Raw genomic sequence first — 19,262 nt, 5'->3', positions numbered from 1 at the left:
CAAGACTAACATCACTGCTGAGTGTCTAAATGTTTTTAGTTTAATAAGATGTGCGAAAAGTGGTCAAGAAGGTTAAAAAGACAATGTATGTAAGAACTTCCCTTTGAACAAAATGTTCTAATGTACATACGGAAATAAAACGTTGTTAATAATAATAGTAACGTCCAGCAGAAGCAGAGTTTGAGAGGCCATTATTCCACAATTCATATCAGCCTTTTCTGACCAGTCCCCTAGACATGCAAGCTTGGTTACTGTCGTTGAAAATACACATTTTTGTTTTGAGAAAAATCCTATCTGTTACGCCTGTCTAGGAGAATCAAATGAATACGTAAACAATACATTCTGTTTGTAGTTTCTCTGAGTTTTTCAACCTTATTATCGCAAACTGCCAAAATAAAGGGAAAGTCCCCATTCTTTAGATCCCTTTCCTGGTATTTCTCAAGAATCAGCAGTCAAACGTCAGCACCAAGGGATAGATTATTGTTCAAATTGCATATCAGAGTATGTGTATGCTCAGTATTCTAGAGGCTTCTTCCTAACACCCGGGCACACATGATTATAAACTCTGGATAAGCTGGTGGACAGGGACTGACGACATACACACACATTCCACTGCTGATTGTATTTTTTCCCCAGAGTTTGTTATATATTTTAAACATAAAGCTGGTGGAGAGGAAACTGAATGTAGCATCAACCCTGAGAGGACAGTAGAGCAGCCTGAGATGCACAGCTGTAGCCTCCACAGACAGTGCTATAGATATACAAGTATTATCTAGTGGCAAACAGAATCATAATGATTTGAGAGATGTCACATTTTTATGAGAGGTAAAGTCCTCTCGTAACTGCACACAGTGCACAGGTTGGCCAATAATGTCACACACACACACACACACACACACACACACACACACACACACACACACACACACACACACACACACACACACACACACACACACACACACACACACACACACACACACACACACACACACACACACACACACACACACACACACACACACAGCTATTTACATTACAAAACCCTTTTTCCCAAGGGGAAAATAACTATTTATTTAGCCAAATACATGGAAGAGTAGTAGCTAATACTACTTCTTAGTAGCTAATACATGGATTACTCACTTGAACAGGGGGGTGGAGTGCAAGCCCCTGGCCTTCACCCCTTGCATGCCCCCTGTGTCTCCCCGAAAGGATGGGGTCAGGGGACTTGTTTCTTGACACTTCTTTTCACTGTCACAAACTACTTACTGTCACACTGCACAGATGGCTGTCTAACAGTTGCACTTAACTGTTTAACAGTTGCCCAATCACACGTGGAGTGAACGGGTGGAATTCTGAGGGGGACGCAGGGGAAAGGCAGTGGAGGGGGTGAGGGTTGGGGTAAAGGGCGAAGTGATGAATGGGTTTGGGATCCAGGGAAGACATACAGCACTGTTGCCTCTTCTTAGTAGTTTACGGCCAGCATCCTCTTCCTCATATTTCTCCAGCCGTCTGGTCCTGGACCTGGTCGGTTAATGTGAATCACCGTTCCTTTACCCATCAGAGATGCGATTTTTCCTTATCAATCAGGAAGATTTGCGTTGCCCTCTATTCATAAAAAATTTAACTTGACCAAGCACCAATATCCTCTTCTTCCTGATTGTCATAATGCTGATCACATCTCTGTCTATACTGTGTTAAGATACATGGCTCTGAATGTATTGCAATCAAAAACATATGTTCATGAAATGGGAAGCCATGTTTCTGGATTAAAGTTTGCCACAAATGGGTTATATTTTAAGTTTTCAGTAACTTGAAAAAATGCGTATTGACCACACTGGTCACTTTGTATATGTATATTTGTAATCTTCTAATCTCTCCTCTATCTACTCTATTTTGGAAATAATGTATTTGGGAGCGTTCCTCATTTTTCTGACACACTGTATTCTATTTATCATGGTTTGTCACCAGGAGTGGCTGATGAGAACAGTGATGATGATGAGGAGGAGGAGGAGGGCCACCTGTACTCTCCCAACCCCAAACAGTCCTCCTCAGAGAGTGACTATGATGACATTGCTAACTACCTAGACTCAAACCCAGAGCAAGGCAACTGAATGAGCTGGATAGAGATTAGTTTTATATCTCCAGTTTTCTATTAATGTAAAAGAGCAGCTAGCTAATTACAATGATTTATTTTTCTATTATTTTTATACGTGTATATCATTTTTAGATTTCTTGAAAACGACAACAATACAATACACAGATAGTGGGTACGCTTGCCCCCACCCGCCCGAGACGCTGGCAAGGCAAGGCCCAGCCAAATTTTCCAAGGGTGGGAAAAACCAAGCCCTGCATGGAAGCAAGCGTACCCATAACTACCAGGACCACACCGCTGACAGCATGAAACCAAACCACAAAACATACAATAATCCCACCCTCACCTCTGATTGGAGGACCTCTGACATTTACGCTGTACATTTGTGTATATAATTATTCCAACACTCATCAATTCCACCCTTCAGACAGCCACACTGGCACGGCTTAAAGATCAAGAGATATCTTTACAAAAAAGCAATCACAAACTTGAATCTACATTTAGTTGAATTCATTCTACAAGTCATACACACTATATGGAATTAATAGCAACATCCTGCATTAATAAATCATTAGAATCCTCTCATAGTACCCAGAGGTAATTGATTGTGTCGTTTTTGAAGTTGTTGGCACCAATTAATTTTATTTTGAGCAAATCTTTCAGAATCAATATGAGTGTTTGTATTCTCTGTCATTTTGAATGGGTTTTTGTTCTTTAGTGACAGCATTGAAATTGCTTTTAATTAACCACATCATAATTTTACATCAGACTTGTAAATCACATTATTATTTTCGTTATATGATTGTTCATATTGTCATTGATCATGAAAATGATTCTGTCATTGTTATTTCTCACACTATCAATTCCAATTAACTGGTAGCGTCAACAGTTAAGACATTAAACATTGTTCAGGGGAAAATGGTTTCCAGCTCATTTAGACATCAGTAAAGTGGCACCTATATACTGAATTGAAAATGTGTCTGAATTTGAATGACTGTAGAAGTGTACACCATGTGTGACCAATCCTCCTCCTGGAGGGCATTTGAGTACAGTATGCAGACCTTTGCTTCAGCCTGTGGCAGGTAGCCTCAAGGTTAGAGCATTGGGCCAGTAACCGAAAGGTTGCTGTTTTAAATCCCAACGCTGATAAGGTGAAACATCTGTCACTGTGCTCTTGAGCAATGCACTTAACCCGAATTGCTCCAGGGGCGCTGGACAATGGTGACCCTGCAGTGACCCCACTCCCTGTGGGTGTCTCAGGGGGAGTTGGGATATGGTGACCCTGGCAGTGACCCCACTCCCTGTGGGTGTCTCAGGGGGAGTTGGGATATGGTGACCCTGCAGTGACCCCACTCCCTGTGGGTGTCTCAGAAGGAGTTGGGATATGGTGACCCTGGCAGTGACCCCACTCCCTGTGGGTGTCTCAGGGGGAGTTGGGATATGGTGACCCTGCAGTGACCCCACTCCCTGTGGGTGTCTCAGGGGGAGTTGGGATATGGTGACCCTGCAGTGACCCCACTCCCTGTGGGTGTCTCAGGGGGAGTTGGGATATGGTGACCCTGGCAGTGACCCCACTCCCTGTGGGTGTCTCAGGGGGAGTTGGGATATGGTGACCCTGCAGTGACCCCACTCCCTGTGGGTGTCTCAGGGGGAGTTGGGATATGGTGACCCTGCAGTGACCCCACTCCCTGTGGGTGTCTCAGGGGGAGTTGGGATATGGTGACCCTGGCAGTGACCCCACTCCCTGTGGGTGTCTCAGGGGGAGTTGGGATATGGTGACCCTGCAGTGACCCCACTCCCTATGGGTGTCTCAGGGGGAGTTGGGATATGGTGACCCTGCAGTGACCCCACTCCCTGTGGGTGTCTCAGGGGGAGTTGGGATATGGTGACCCTGCAGTGACCCCACTCCCTGTGGGTGTCTCAGGGGGAGTTGGGATATGGTGACCCTGGCAGTGACCCCACTCCCTGTGGGTGTCTCAGGGGGAGTTGGGATATGGTGACCCTGCAGTGACCCCACTCCCTGTGGGTGTCTCAGGGGGAGTTGGGATATGGTGACCCTGGCAGTGACCCCACTCCCTGCAGGTGTCTCAGGGGGAGTTGGGATATGGTGACCCTGGCCGTGACCCCACTCCCTGCGGGTGTCTCAGGGGGAGTTGGGATATGGTGACCCTGGCAGTGACCCCACTCCCTGTGGGTGTCTCAGGAGGAGTTGGGATATGGTGACCCTGGCAGTGACACCACTCCCTGTGGGTGTCTCAGAAGGAGTTGGGATATGGTGACCCTGGCAGTGACCCCACTCCCTGTGGGTGTCTCAGAAGGAGTTGGGATATGGTGACACTGGCCGTGACCCCACTCCCTGTGGGTGTCTCAGGGGGAGTTGGGATATGGTGACCCTGGCAGTGACCCCACTCCCTGTGGGTGTCTCAGAAGGAGTTGGGATATGGTGACACTGGCCGTGACCCCACTCCCTGTGGGTGTCTCAGAAGGAGTTGGGATATGCAATAAACACATTTCCATTGGGTAACAGGACAAATATAAGCACCCACCCAAAATTATTTTTACACCTGATTCAACTAATGCTGATTTGATTAGCAATCAGATGTGTGAGATTAAGGCTTGAATTAAATCCTAAAGAGGAGTACTCTCCAGGATGAGGGCACCAGGAGGAATGTTGGTCACCAGGAAGAGGGCACCAGGAGGAGGGTTGGTCTCCAGGAAGAGGGCACCAGGATGAGGGTTGGTCTCCAGGAAGAGGGCACCAGGAGGAAGGTTGGTCTCCAGGAAGAGGGCACCAGGATGAGGGTTGGTCTCCAGGAAGAGGGCACCAGGAGGAAGGTTGGTCTCCAGGAAGAGGGCACCGGGAGGAGGGTTGGTCACCAGGGAGAGGGCACCAGGAGGGGGGTTGGTCTCCAAGAAGAGGGTACCAGGAAGAGGGTTGGTCTCCAAGAGAAGGGTCGGTCACCCTGGGTCGTGTTCAGTAGATGAAATGTTGTCCAATAAATACAGACACAGATTTCAGTTGGAGAACCCTGCTATAGTTTGTACATGGTAGGCAAAACAGGCCCTGTCAGAATAACACATGGCACAGGGCGGTAATGTTGGGTGTGCCCCGGTCTTATTCATAGGCGGCCCCAGTGCTCTGTGGGATAACACAACATCAGTCAGGTACTGCAGGGGACAGCCCTGTCCTAGGCTCCACTCTCCTCCTGGCGGGAAGTCGTTTCTCAAGGCGATGATGGAAGACGTCCGGAGGCTGGGCAGGAGGAGTAAATCACTGTGCCTCCCCTTCCGTACCCCTGCAGGTGCTGGCATCGGACGCAGGATTTATGACCATCTTTGTTTCATTTTTGTAGGGAGGCGACTCGCACTCTGTCACCCTCCTCTTGTTATTGTGGTTATTATTAATGGAGGGAGGTTCCCAGGTACTGTACTCCTGTGTGCCATCGGCCTGATATCTCTCTGCCGCCTCGGATTTGACCATTGTCTAGTGTGGTTTTATGTCTACATAAACACCCTGTCATATATAATAAAGGATGCAGTGACTTAACCATTTTTCACACGGTCTTGAAAAGTGCAAAGGGAATGCCATATCTGCTGCAAAAGGAAATCAAACTGCTGACCTGAACTGGGCAATAAAATATCCAGCCACATCCCCTCAACCATACTGAATAATTGAACATTGTCCACAGAGGATGGTGTGAAAATGAGGTTCACTGCCATGTTCAATAACAAAAGCAATGTCATTGTACTGCTCCTTGGTAGGTCTTTGTAAATGATTTCAGACAATAATGTTTCAGAATATTGTGTTCATCCTACACGTTGTTTGGTATGATAATCTAAGTGTACCAGTAGTCAATTCTTTCTCAAGACTGCACCATTGTCTGAATGTAATACTTAAAGATCATGAACAGTCAAAATCATGTTTTTCATGAAATTGGATATTATTTGGATGAAACCAGATGAACGTATGATGACCAAAGTATGACAAATGACTGTTGCTTCTACATTGATAAAGTTTGACCATAAAGTTACTGGTTCCCTCCACCATGTTAAACACTTGGATTCATTGTTAAGAGTACAAGGTCACATCACCTTAACTCTCATTTTAAAACACCAATGGTAACATGATATTCTCTTACCTAATTTAAATAAGTACCGCCTTGTAAACAACATCTGAGAAAGTGAGTTTGCGGAGGGGTGTTGTTTAAATAGTGTCAGTAAATATAATTAAAAGTTTAAACTATTAATCTATGGCAAAGATACTTATATGTTTCCCCCTTCATCTGTGTCTAGTTAGCTAGTTAGTGGCAGGCTAGGTCTCCAGCCAGCATGGAATAAACGGGGGGGAAGGGTCGTTCAATCTCTGATGCAGTTGTCATGTCAACACATACGTTAGTGCTGCTGTGAACCCCATCACAAGAGACATGACAATCATTGATGCAATTTCAATGTTTTTTTTAGTTACCAAATTTGTTTGAGATTATTTTAATGCAACACTAATCACTGCATCCAAGTTTCTTGACATATGCTTTTCAAATAGCTGTCAGCCTGTCTTTTCAAACTTCCTGGTAGTTAGCCATGAGAGGAAAAGCAATTTTTCTCAAATATTTAGCATTTCTATCTCCCCAAAAATATTGTGAGGGTATATATTTTTGCCACTCAAATGGCTATTTTACATGGGACCCAGAATGACTGTTCGGGAACTTTAACGCACTCAAGTCCTCCTTTTTCAATTGGGTGAAATTGAAACCTTTCACTTGCCATTTGATTTGAGAGGTACTTGTATGTTTTGTATCTATTATGCCCCTCACTGACCATCATGGTCAATGACAGACATAAACAAAGGCAGAAACACAATACACTTCCTTGTGATGTCTCTCTTGACACTATTTACTGCAAATTGCCATGGCCCCATGACAACTGGAAAACTCATTAGAGCTGAGTAATGAGCATCCTACTAATACAGAGTGGGAGGGAGATAAAGCACTGAATAAAGAATTACGCTTTCTATCACACACTTTGTGATTGTTAGGCATTTTTCAATTTAATTAAACAGTCACAAATCTGGTTGTAAAGCTCAGAAGCTTTACATCCATAATATAATAATAATTGTTCCTCAAATGCAGTGTATGATATATCATTGTGTAGCTCTGTGTCTCTGTTTAAATCCAATGTAAAAAGGCACCATTTCAAATATTACAAAAGACAGAATCAAGGCAGTCAGTCACATATGGATGATATCAGGGGGAAATGGATGCTGAGGGCTGGCATACTGTTGGTAAGCATTAATGTTAGATTTGTTTAATAAGATAGAAGTGCATTACATTGTTGCACCTGTTTTTGGAGGATTTAGAAGATGCAATGACAGGCAGTATTCAGAAAGTCTGTCTTGGTCAGGGGTGATGAATTCATTTGCAATCAGATGTTTTCCCCTCTTTTATTGGTGCTACAAGGCAGATAGAGTTCAAAGAGTGACAATATTTTGAATCTTCACATGGAGTGGTGGAGAAATGCCTACACACTATCCAGGCGTAGTGGAGGTATCGACTGCAAAGTTATTACTTCTCTTACAGTATGTCACTTCCAATGGCCAGAGACTCCTCAAGCTGGCAGGTTACACTTCAGCAGCTGAGCTCTCTCAGTGCCTGTTAGTCCCACACAGACTAGCCTACTCTTGTTCAGGGCCTTAGCATAAAAAATGGATGAAAACCGATACACGTTGGATACAAGCTTGGAATGTGGTAGAAATGCTCTTTGGGACATAGTAATTGATATTAGAAGGGGTGCCCAAAAATTGGGGCATGGCACTCCTATTATTATTATTTTTACTATTAAACCACCAATACTGAATCAGATTTTGGAAAGGTGATATTACTGTTGACTTTTTGTTGCCATATATAATAAGAAATCTAGTGTATTTGTGAGTCCAGGACCAGTCTTCAACAATATGCCATTATATTTCATAAGCAACCTGCCTAAAGTGGTAGAAATGGCCTGGAAAAACCAGAAGTCTACCTGTAAACACCTCCAATTGTGTTGAGCTACTACATGAATCACCTCTACAAATGTCTTTAATAGGTTAAAAAAAATGCCATGTTATCAGGTTAAAAATTCCCAACACATCCTAGGAGTTACATTATGTAGCTAATTTATTGAGAGCATGGGTAATTTACTCTGAATATGGCCTTAAACAGGAGATGGTCATTCGAACATAGGCTTTTACATTAGACTACAATTTATGCAATATCACCTTGATCTGTATACATCTGGCCCTTCTTTGGACACTGTATTAATAACCCTCCAGACGAGCTTCAATGCCATACAACTCTCCTTCCGTGGCCTCCAACTGCTCTTAAATACAAGTAAAACTAAATGCATGCTTTTCAACCGATCGCTGCCTGCACCTGCCTGCCCGTCCAGCATCACTACTCTGGACGGTTCTGACTTAGAATATGTGGACAACTACAAATACTAGGTGTCTGGTTAGATTGTAAACTCTCCTTCCAGACTCACTTCAAACATCTCCAATCCAAAGTTAAATCTAGAATTGGCTTCCTATTTCGCAACAAAGCATCCTTCACTCATGCTGCCAAACATACTCTCGTAAAACTGACTATCCTACCAATCCTTGACTTCGGGGATGTCATTTACAAAATAGCCTCCAATACCCTACTCAATAAATTGGATGTAGTCTATCACAGTGCCATCCGTTTTGTCACCAAGGCCCCATATACCACCCACCACTGCGACCTGTACGTTCTTGTTGGCTGGCCTTCGCTTCATACTCGTCGCCAAACCCACTGGCTCCAGGTCATCTACAAGTCCCCCCTTATCTCAGCTCGCTGGTCACTATAGCAGCACCCACCTGTAGCACGCGCTCAAGCATGTATATCTCTCTGGTCACCCCCAAAACCAATTCTTCCTTTGGCCGCCTCTCCTTCCAGTTCTCTGCTGCCAATGATTGGAACGAACTACAAAAATCTCTGAAACTGGAAACACATCTCCCTCACTAGCTTTAAGCACCAGCTGTCAGAGCAGCTCGCAGATTACTGCACCTGTACATAGCCCATCTATAATGTAGCCCAAACTACCTCATCCCCTACTGTATTTATTTATTTTGCTACTTTGCACCCCATTATTTTGATTTCTACTTTGCACATTCTTCCACTGAAAATCTACCATTCCAGTGTTTTACTTGCTATACAACACTCCTTCTGTGGCCTCCAACTGCTCTTAAACGCTAGTAAAACCAAATGCATGCTTTTCAACCGTTCGCTGTCTGCACCCGCACGCCCGACTAGCATCACCACCCTGGATGGTTCTGACCTAGAATATGTGGACATCTATAAGTACCTAGATTAGACTGTAAACTCTCCTTCCAGACTCATATCAAACATCTCCAATCCAAAATCAAATCGAGAATCGGCTTTCTATTTCGCAACAAAGCCTCCTTCACTCACGCCACCAAACTTACCCTAGTAAAACTGACTATCCTACCGATCCTCGACTTCTACAAAATGGCTTCCAATACTCCACTCAGCAAACTGGATGCAGTTTATCACAGTGCCATCCGCTTTGTTACTAAAGCACCTTATACCACCCACCACTGTGACCTGTATGCTCTAGTCGGCTGGCCCTCACTACATATTCGTTGCCCCCTAAAGTGGCAGAAATGGCCTAGAAACACCAGAAATCTACCTATAAACCACTTTCATTTTTAATCAGGGATCACCTTAAAAACATGTTATCAAGCTTAATCATTGCCAACACACCATAGGAGATACATTATATAGCTCATTTATTGAGACCATGGGTAACAACAGTCAACATATAATATTCATTCTAAACTCAGCAAAAAAATAAACGTCCTCTCACATCCAACTGCATTTATTTTCAGCAAACTTAACATGTGTAAATATTTGTATGAACATAACAAGATTCAACAACTGAGACATAAACTGAACAAGTTCCACAGACATATGACTAACAGAAATGGAATAATGTGTCCCTGAACAAAGGGGGGGGGGGTCAAAATCAAAAGTATCAGTCAGTATCTGGTGTGGCCACCAGCTGCATTAAGTACTACAGTGCATCTCCTCGTCATGGACTGCACCAGATTTGCCAGTTCTTTCTGTGAGATGTTACCCCACTCTTCCACCAAGGTACCTGCAAGTTCCCGGACATTTCTGGGGGGAATGGCCCCAGCCCTCACCCTCTGATCCAACAGGTCCTAGACGTGCTCAATGGGATTGAGATCCGGGCTCTTTGCTGGCCATGGCAGAACACTGACATTCCTGTCTTGCAGGAAATCACGCACAGAAAGAGCAGTATGGCTGGTGGCATTGTCATGCTGGAGGGTCATGTCAGGAAGGAAGGTAGGGTACCACATGAGGGAGGAGGATGTCCTCCCTGTAACGCGACTCGTCAGTGAAGAGCAGTTTTTGCCAGTCCTGTCTGGTCCAACGACGGTGGGTTTGTGCACATAGGCAATGTTGTTGCCAGTGATGTCTGGTGAGGACCTGCTTTACAACAGGCCTAAAAGACCTCAGTCCAGCCTCTCTCAGCCTATTGCAGACAGTCTGAGCATTGATGGAGGGATTGTGCATTCCTGATTTATCTTGGGCAGTTGTTGTTGCCATCCTGTACCTGTCCCGCAGGTGTGGTGTTCGAATGTACCGATCCTGTGCAGGTGTTCTTACACGGGGTCTACCACTGCGAGGATGATCAGCTGTCCGCCCTGTCTCCCTGTAGCGCTGTCTTAGGCGTCTCACAGTATGGACAATGCAATTTGTTGCCCTGGCCACATCTGAAGTCCTTCAGACACCCAAGTCATATAATGTTCTCTGCTAACGCACGGCAAGCGGTATCGGAGCACCAAGTCTGGGGCCAAAAGGCTCCTTAACAGCTTCTATCCCCAAGCCATAAGACTGCTAAACAGTTAATCAAATGGCTAGCAGGACTATTTACATTGACCCCATATTTTAATCCATTTGTTTTGCACTGACACTTTTTATCACATTTCAGGTAAGACCCAAACGCACTGTGTCGAAGTAATAATGTTTATTACATCAACGTAAAAGCTGGCAGGGGTCGACAATCCAGAGTAGTGGGGCAAAGGTACCGGACGGCAGGCAGGCACAAGGTCAGGTCAGGTAGAGGTCAGTAATCCAGAGTAGTGGGGAAAAGGTACAGGACGGCAGGAAGGCTCAGGGTCAGGTTAGGCAGAGGTCAGTAATCCAGAGTAGTGGGGCAAAGGTACTGGACGGCAGTCAGGCTCAAGGTCAGGTCAGGTAGAGGTCAGTAATCCAGAGTAGTGGGGCAAAGGTACAGGACGGCAGGAAGGCTCAGGGTCAGGTCAGGCAGAGGTCAGTAATCCAGAGTAGTGGGGCAAAGGTACCGGACGGCAGGCAGGCTCAAGGTCAGGTCAGGTAGAGGTCAGTAATCCAGAGTAGTGGGTCGAAGGTACAGGACGGCAGGCAGGCTCAGGGTCAGAGCGGGCACAAAAGGTTAAAACAGGAACAGAAACTGGAACCCCCTGCCCCGAGGTCGACCCTTCAGGAGACGCCTCACCACGTAAGCCGGTTGGCAATCGATGAGACGGGGAAGAGGGGTGGACCTGGAAACAGGAGACAAAGGGCTGTGAGACATGGGTTTAACTCTGGACACATGAAAGGTAGGATATATACCCAATACCACGGGGACCTGCGGAGACTCAATGACTGGAACGAATTTCAAACATCACTGAAGTTGTAGACTTATAGTTGAAGTTGGAAGTTTACATACACTTAGATTGGAGTCATTAAAACTTGTTTTTCAACCACTCCACAAATGTCATGTTAGAAACTATAGTTATGGTCGGTTACGACATCTACTTTGTGCATGACACAAGTCATTTTTCCAACAATTGTTTACAAACAGTCTATTTCACTTATAATTCACTGTATCACAATTCCAGTGGGTCAGAAGTTTACATACAGTAAGTTGACTGTGCCCTTAAACAGCTTGGAAAATTCCAGAAAATTATGTCATGGTTTTAGAAGCTTCTGATAGGCTAATTGACATAATTTGAGTCAATTAGAGGTGTACCTGTGGATGTATTTCAAGGCCTACCTTCAAACTCAGTGGCTCTTTGCTTGACATCATGGGAAAATCAGAAGAAATCAACCAAGACCTCTGAAAAAACATTGTAGACCTCCACAAGTCTGGTTCATCCTTGGGAGCAATTTCCAAATGCCTGATGGTACGATGTTCATCTGTACAAACAATAGTACGCAAGTATAAACGCCATGGGACCACGCAGCCGTCATACCTCTCAGAAAAAAGACCATAATTGGCCATCGTTATGTTTGGAGAAAAGGGGAGGCTTGCAAGCCGAAGAACACCATCCCAACCGTGAAGCACGTGGGTGGCAGCATCATGTTGTGGGGGTGCTTTGCTGCAGGAGGGACTGGTGCACTTCACAAAATAATGGCCTCACGAGGAAGGAAAATTATGTGGCTATGTTGAAGCAACATCTCAAGACATCAGTCAGGAAGTTAAAGGTTGGACGCAAATGGGTCTTCCAAATGAACAATGACGCCAAGCATACTTCCAAAGTTGTGGCAAAATGGCTTAAGGACAACAAAGTCAAGGTATTGGAGTGGCCATCACAAAGCCCTAACCTCAATCCTATAGAAAATGTGTTGGCAGAACTGAAAAGATTTGTGCATGCAAGGAGGCCTACAAACATGATTCAGTTACACCAGCTCTGTCAGGAGGAATGGGACAAAATTCACCCAACTTATTGTGGGAAGCTTGTGGAAGGCTACCTGAAACGTTTGACCCAAGTTAAACAATTTAAAGGCAATGCTACCAAATACTAATTGAGTGTATGTAAACTTCTGACCCACTGGGAATGTGATTAAATAAATAAAAGCTGAAATAAATAACTCTCTCTACTATTATTCTGACATTTCACATTCTTAAAATAAAGTGGTGATCCTAACTGACCTAAGACAGGGAATTTTTACTAGGATTAAATGTCAGGAATTGTGAAAAACTGAGTTGAAATGTATTTGGCTAAGGTGTATGTAAACTTCCGACTTCAACTGTATATATCCCTCATTAACTTCAAGCATCAGCTTCCAGAGCAGCTTACCGATCGCTGAAGCAGTACACAGCCTGTCTGAAAATAGGCCATCCAACCTACTACCTACCTCATCCCCATATTTGTTTTTCTTTTTTTCTCCTGCCCTTTTGCACACCAGTATTTCTACTTGCACATCCTCATCTGCACATCTATCATCTAACATCTATATATTATCACTCCACTGTTAATTGCCAAATTGTAATTACTTTGCCACTATGGCCTATTTATTGCCTTACCTCCTTACTAAATTTGCACGCTCTGTATACATATTTTCTATTGTGTTATTGACTGTATGTTTGTTTATCCCATGTTGTTGTTTTTGTCGCACTGCTTTGCTTTATCTTGGTCAGGTGGCAGTTGTAAATAAGAACTTGTTCTCAACTGGCCTACCTGGTTAAATAAAGGTGAAATAAAAAAATATAAAAAATAAAAGTATACAAAGGGTACAGGGCAACAGAAGACGAACAGCAAAGGGGATAATGATCTTGGAGCAGGGGAGAATGGTCTCGGCTTCTGGAGGTATAGCCGCGGGGCTATAGCAGTGTGCCAGCGCATCAGGCTTGACATTCTTGGGTACCGGTCGGTGTTGTGGAAACTATGTGGCCCGGGCCTTTTCCGAACCCCTCCCGGAGGTCCTGTTACTCTGTGAAAATGGCGGAGAGATCCGTGGAAATTTACAAGCCCCGAGGAAGACGTCCTGGAGCAGGCAGAGCTGACTTCAGGCAATGAGTGTGCCAGTATGGGCTCCAGCACACAAGGGCACAAGTAGATCAGTCAATAGAGGGATTGTGTCACTGGAGCCAAGCGAATCCCAATACCACGGGAACCTGTGGAAACTCAATTTGCAGGAATTGGATCGTCTCACTGTGGTTTCTTGATACTCTTAGGTTGATGGGGGTGGTATTCTGGGTGACCCGGCCTATACAGTGCCCATCCAGCACACTAACATACATGGAAATGGAGAGGGGTTGAGTGGGGATGCCCATCTCGGACGCCAGGGTAACGTATATAAGACTTATATCGGCCCCCGAGTCGATGAGTATCTGGAAAGACTTGGACTGGTCACCCCACAGCAGGGTGGCATGGAGAAGGGTGCGAGTAAGGGGAGAAGCAAAATGATCCTTAAGACCCACCAGAGTACTCATTCCTACAAATGAGCTAGGTCTCTTGAAGGGACAGGTAGACATAATGACTGGCAGTACCACAATACAGACAACTCTGGGTGTTAAGTCTGCGTACGTGTTCGGCTGGAGACAGCTTAGCCCTGCCGAACTGCATCGGCTTGGGAAGAGGTAAAACAGCAGTCTTCGAAAGGCTCTTGGATGAACTTGGGTAAGCTCGTATCCTCTTGGGGAAGTAGACGCCGGGGACTTCCGGAGCTCATCAGATGCAAGGTGAGATCCTTGAGTGAGTGATTTGGGACCACAATCTGACCTCTTCTCCCTCCTACGTTCCCGTAGCCGTCCATCGATCCGGATGGTAATGCGATGAGTGAGTCGAGATCTGACGGTAGTTCCCGGGCTGCAAACCCATCCTTTACTTCCTCCTATAATCTGTGCAGGAATGTGTCAAACAGTGCTTCTGGGTTCCAGGCACCCTCCGCTGCCAGCGTGCGGAACTCCAGCGCATAGTCTGCCAGACTGAGGGACTCCTGCCGAAGCTGGAGTAACTTCTGAGCAGCCCCTCTCCCGGACACCGGAGCCTCGAAAACCTTTTCACCTCCACCACGAATCCCTCCAGACTGAAGCATACGGCTGACTGTTGTTCCCAAACGGCTCCCAGACGTCAGCGTGATGTGGTGCACTATCTTAGGACCGAGGGGAAGGAGGAAGGCTGCAGCTCCATGACAAGAGAACACTGAGCGAGAAATGCCCGACAGGTGCCAGAGTCTCCATGAAAGCGCTCCAGAGGAGGTAAGCGCTGTTACCAGCCGGGTTACTGAGGGGCTGGAAGGTTACCATTGTGGTAAGCTGCATGGTAGACAACCCACAGAATTGCTCCCGCAATGTGTCCAATGCTAGGTCGTGCCGTTCGGCCACGGCCTGGAACCCTTCCGTCAGACCGCGAAGCAACTCCTCGTGCCTACCAATGGTGGTTCCTTGGGAGGAGATGGCGTTGCATAGCTGGTACAAGTCTGCTGGGTCAGTCATTGGCCAGTTTGTACTATCGCATTTCAGGTAAGACCCAAATGTAGACTGTGTCAAAGTAACAATGTTTATTACAGCAACACGGGCAGGCAAACGACAGGTCAAGGCAGGCAGAGGTCGATAATCCAAAGTAGTGGGGCAAAGGTACAAGACGGCAGGCAGGCTCAGGATCAGGGCGGGCAGAAAAGGTCAAAACCGGGAAAAACAGGAACAATAAAGACAGGAACAGAGGGAAAACGCTGGTAGGCTTGACATGACAAAACGAACTGTTAACAGACAAACAAAGAACACAGGTATAAATACACAGGGGATAATGGGGAAGATGGGCAAAACCTGGAGGGGGGTGGAGACCATCACAAAGACAGGTGAAACAGATCAGGGTGCGACACTTTTGCAGAGGCTCAATATACACTCACTGGATTCTAACCACACACTCACACATACTACACTGGCACTTCAACACACACCCGGACACACACACAAAACACACACACACATGCATATTGACACAACACACAAACATACATACACAAACATTCACATTTCTGTACACTCTTCATATACGCTGCTGCTACTCTCTGTTTATTATCTATGCATAGTTACTTTACCCCTACCAACATGTACATATTACATATATTACCTCGGCTACCCCATACCCCTGCACGTTGACTCGGTACCGGTAACCCCTGAATGCAGTCTCGTTATTGCTATTTTATTGTGTTACTATTTTTCCTGTAGTTTATTTAGCTAATTTTTCTAACTAACTTTTAAAAATAACTCATTGATGGTTAAGCCTGTTATATTCGATTTGGTTTGATTTGAAAGGGTGCACTAACCATTCTCATTGGACCAGTGGATACAGACATCATTGTACTCCTTTCTGTGCTGTTCTTCCATTTGAACAAGGATTATCCAACCCTAAAGCTGTGGGTTACTTTTGGTATGTGTAAACACTACCAGGAGATTTGTATCAACACCATCTATGAGAAGCTTGGAATGCACAACCGCTTCCACGCATTCACAGGTTGTGGTACAACCTCACAGTTACATGGAAAGAGCAAAAATACAGCTTGGGTTGCATGGAAGTCATTTCCAGAGGTGACTGATGTCTTCATTCCATGGCAGCTGAACTATTTCAAACACTTGATCTGGATTAATTCACTTTCACATTGGTTGAGCGATACACCTGTTTTGTCCATAACAAGTTAACCAGCCTAGATTTTGTCAATGATCTGAGAAAAGATATCTCCTCCAAGAGGTCATTCTCGATGGAGGACATCTCCCCAACAGAGGCTGCGCTGCTGCAATATTCAAACCGAGCAGTGTACCGAACAAGCATTTGGTCAACAAGTCTGAAAACCATCCAATTGGCACCTTCACCAGAAAGATTTGGATGGGCTATAAAAAACAATTGATTCCTGGACAACTTTGTGGACAGTCTTTCTAAGGGCTGACAACGTTTGTAGAGAACTCTTGAGGTGTGGCTGCAAAAGTGAGCCCATCTTGTCACGAATCCCGCCGAAGATGGTTCCTCTTCCTGTTCGGGCGGAGCTCAGCGGTCGTTGTCGCCGGCCTACTAGTTTTATCTGATTAGTTTCACCTGTTTCTTGTTTGGGTTTTGGTTTGGGGCTATTTAAACCCGGTAGGCTCGCCTGCTTTTGTGCTGGCTTGTTTTTCTGTTCATGTGTATGGGTTATTGTGGGTTCCTTATTCCGGACCGTTTCGTCCTGTTTGTTTGGACGTGGTATTTTATGCGCCCTTGTGTTTAGTTTGACCGTTACTCTGTTCCTGGAATAAAGACCCACGTTATTACTAACCCTGCTCTCTGCGCATGACTCCTCCACCCACTACTCCTAGAAGCCGTGACACGTCTGTTCTTGGAAGTGTTGATGACAGAATGCTAGATTATCATGCACTGCATTATGCTGGCATATGTGTACCAGGGCCCTACGTTTTTATTTTCTTCGCTAATCACAATTTATGGAATACATTTGATGTATTATTACCAGGGGTTGGAACCAAATATTTTCCAATAATAATTATTTTCCAATTCTGAACAGAACCATTATTATGTTCTACTGACCAGAAAAATAAAGTTCTGAATCAGTTAGAACCAAATAAAAGTTTTGGTTTATATCATTCCTTTCGGTTCCTTTTTAAACCTCTGAAATCTACTTTTGTTTTTACATTTAGTTCGACATTAAATAACTTCACCAATCAGTGCGGACAGAGCGGCTTGCTATGGAGCGGGTAAACGATTTAATCTGTATAGGAAAGTCATTAAGAGCTAATTGTATTTTGCCAGGACATAATGGTTTAATCAAAATGAAAGACAAACACAGACTGTGCTGCCAGTAACAGTTTAGGGCATGAGATGCAACTGAACATTTGTAGGTGAGGAGAGAGCAAGAGAGGATGGAGGAAGCTTGCCTTGAAGCACTGTTATGCCTTGCATTATATGAATTATGCCCACAATTATATCTACAGAGGAGCAGCTTCTATGGAGGAACTTTGAATGTCTTTGAACTTCCGAGTTGGTTTAACATTGGACCAGAGCAAAAGTTAGCCAGCTAGCTAGCTTGCTTGCTAACAAGCTTGTGTGTGCAAAGCAGCACTACAATTAAAAACAGGTCTTACCTTTTTGTATTTAATAAATCCAACGTGAAATGTGATAACTATAGTATCCTTAACTAGTATGGAAAAAGTTGGACCATTCTTTTAAACATGTCTCCCAGATTTCTGAATCATGCTTGTAACGTTGTCAGTAGGCTACAGTAACCTATGCTTTAGAGGGGAGGAGCAGGTAGCCTACAGCCTACACACACATGTGCTGGCAGGCAGACAGACACTGGAATAAGTTTGAGTGACAGAGTAAATGCTGTGCATAGGTGCTTTGTTTTGCCTGGAACATAAAATAATGTTATTAACTAGTTCCCATGCTTTTAAAATAACGGTTATGATTCTGGAATAGTATAGATCACTTGAGTTTCTGGTTTGGGTCCTGTTCCTCAAATAATTTCATAATTTTTTGGTTTTCTGTTCTGTTCCCTGAACCGTTTACAACCATTAATTATGACTTGTTGTCATGTTTTTATTTCACTTAATAACTGTTTTAAATATGACTATGGATCCATTACCATCTCCATTGGTGGCCATTTTGAATTCAACTTTCTGGATGATTTTGAAGTGAGCATCCCTTCTAGGATGTTTTCATACCACCTGAGGAATGCTTATACCTCATTGCATGCTTTTACTTGTTGCATGATTGTATTTTGATTCCTGTTTCAGTGCTATTTGGGTTGTTAATTGAATGCTTCATGAACTTTCTTGATCATTTTTTATTGTTTTTACTAATTTGTTTTATATTTTAATTATTTATGTACTTGTTTGACCTTTTACTGCATTGTTAGGAGCTAGTCACATAAGTATTTTGCTGCACCGCTGTAACATCTGCTAAACTGTGTACGGGACCAATAAACTTTGATTTGATGGTCAAATACCAGCTGTTATGGCAGCCATTTTGAATTTTCACGATAACTTGCTTCCTGGTTAAGTTTGAAATGTGCACCCCTTCTGGGATGTTTTCATATCACCTGCGGAATGTTTGTACCAAATGTCACGCTTGTAGTGTTTTCTTTTTTTCGGTTAAAGCCCAGTAGGCTCAAATTCATTATCTTTGGTATTATCCAACCCATTATCTATTGGGACATTTTTTTGCATAAATTTGCCCCCCTTTTTTTTAACTTCCCCACCATTAAACATGTAGTCTACAGGCTACTGAAATCTTACTTACTCTTACTGACATTTGTGGCTGCTTCACGTGATGTATTGTTATCTCTACCTTATTGCCCTTTGTCTGTCCCCAACAATGTTTGTACCATGTTTTGTGCTG

Source organism: Oncorhynchus keta, chromosome 26 (genome assembly GCF_023373465.1).
Source record: "Oncorhynchus keta strain PuntledgeMale-10-30-2019 chromosome 26, Oket_V2, whole genome shotgun sequence".
Taxonomy (NCBI): domain Eukaryota; kingdom Metazoa; phylum Chordata; class Actinopteri; order Salmoniformes; family Salmonidae; genus Oncorhynchus; species Oncorhynchus keta.
The sequence above is the reverse complement of the archived record's forward strand: the minus strand, read 5'-3'. Positions refer to the sequence as shown.